The sequence below is a fragment of the Salvia miltiorrhiza genome, chromosome 3 (assembly GCF_028751815.1).
Source record: "Salvia miltiorrhiza cultivar Shanhuang (shh) chromosome 3, IMPLAD_Smil_shh, whole genome shotgun sequence".
NCBI lineage: Eukaryota > Viridiplantae > Streptophyta > Magnoliopsida > Lamiales > Lamiaceae > Salvia > Salvia miltiorrhiza.
The window spans coordinates 37,646,505-37,648,233 of record NC_080389.1 but is presented as its reverse complement, the minus strand read 5'-3'; positions in this window follow the sequence as shown (position 1 = coordinate 37,648,233).

Sequence of the window (1,729 nt, the reverse complement as noted above, 5' to 3'; positions counted from 1 at the left end):
TCTCCGTTATGTATACACATATATATAACGGTTGTTTATTGGTGAAGCCTTACACCAACACCTAATCTAAACACGTATAAAGGCGTCGAAGATCACCTGTGTTGTGGAAGAAAACGGAAGAAACTCGTAAACTCTTGCAGACTCAAAACTTTAGAACACATATTTTTTCTACTTTATTCAACCTGATGTCTGAAGAAGATTACAAGGGATATTTATAAGGAATTACAATGGCAAAGGGTACATTCGACTTTCCACTACGACTCACGCACTCTTCATGCTATGATACAAATGAGGGTCATTATCTGGAAAAATATTCCTTGCTAACTAACTTTGCAGCTTTAAATACTACGTGCTCCGCATGACAGCGCAGGCTGGTATCATACTTGCATGCGCAAGTCTCGTCTCTCTTAGTTCTCCTCACTTGTGTTTGGAGCTCATGACATGATGTTGCTCTCTCTTCATTCCCCAGAGATATTCTTAATGATAGTGCTATGTGAAGGTCATGCGCAGGCGGCGTCTCCACGTAGCTTGGTCCCTTGCTTTAAGTCTGCGCAGGTAGCTCCTCATCATAGCTTGGTCACTTGCTTTAAGTCTGCGCAGGCGCATCATTCCCAAGGCTTCCGTGCTTTGGCTTATTACCCTGTGATTATTAAAAGCCTGCGCTATTAGTTTACCACACAATTTATATATGTTCATGAGCTCTGCGCTGATGAGATCCCTACTACTTATCAACTACTACCCCCTAGTCTACGAAAAGAGGTGTAGTGATACTTGTGAATTTTTGTAGACTAAACGCTTGTTATGGATGCTTTCATGCTGTGCAGGGTGGTCAGCGCAGACAAATCCCCTTCTATTCACGTCTCTTCTCATTAAATCATCCTGACATTATTGCTTTTTTCCATACGTGTTACTTTTGACTTGAACCAATCTCAGCCCTTCATTCATAACCGCCGTCCTTCGGAACGATCGTGGCCCTTCCTTTCACATCACATGTTCCCCAACCCTAATCATTTCCCTCCCCTTCAACCGATTCAAATTCTCTCCTATAAATACCTCCCCCCTTCATCTTCTTCCTCTTCATCTTCTTCCTCTTCTTTTTATGTTCTCCGCTCTTCCCCGCCATTAAACCTCCCTTCGAGCTTTCCTGATTTCTTTGATCTTCCGCCGCCTCTGGTTCCCCTTGTTAAGTTTTCCGTCCGACCACTACTCCTTTTACCAGGTTAGGTTTCCCATTCCTCCATCCCTCCCCGTCGATCTATTCATCTCTTTTGAGTGTGTTGTTGTCATTTTTTTTTTCTGCGAAAACTCTCTGTATATATATATATATATATATATATATATATATATATATATATATATCATGGCAACCGTGGGTGCACGCCAACAACAAATAAATGAGGAGGACGATATGACATGTCGCGGCTGTCATTTCTCTCACTCCGTTGTCACCGCCGCCCAGATAGCGGAGATGCGGTAGATGTTGCACATTCCGGTGGAAGACCTGGAATTAAAAATCCGTATGCAATGGGATACGGGCGATATGCCTGACGCGGACGGGAAGTGGCGCAAGGACACCCTCCCGATCTGGACTGCGCAGGTGAAGGCAAGCCTGCGCCTACCCCCCTCCAAGTTCCGTGTGGACGTGAGCGAGCGGTTCGGGATCCCCTTCTTTCAGATCTCCCCCGCTTCCCTTTGTAAAGCCCACATTCTTCACGTCCTCTGCGTTGTC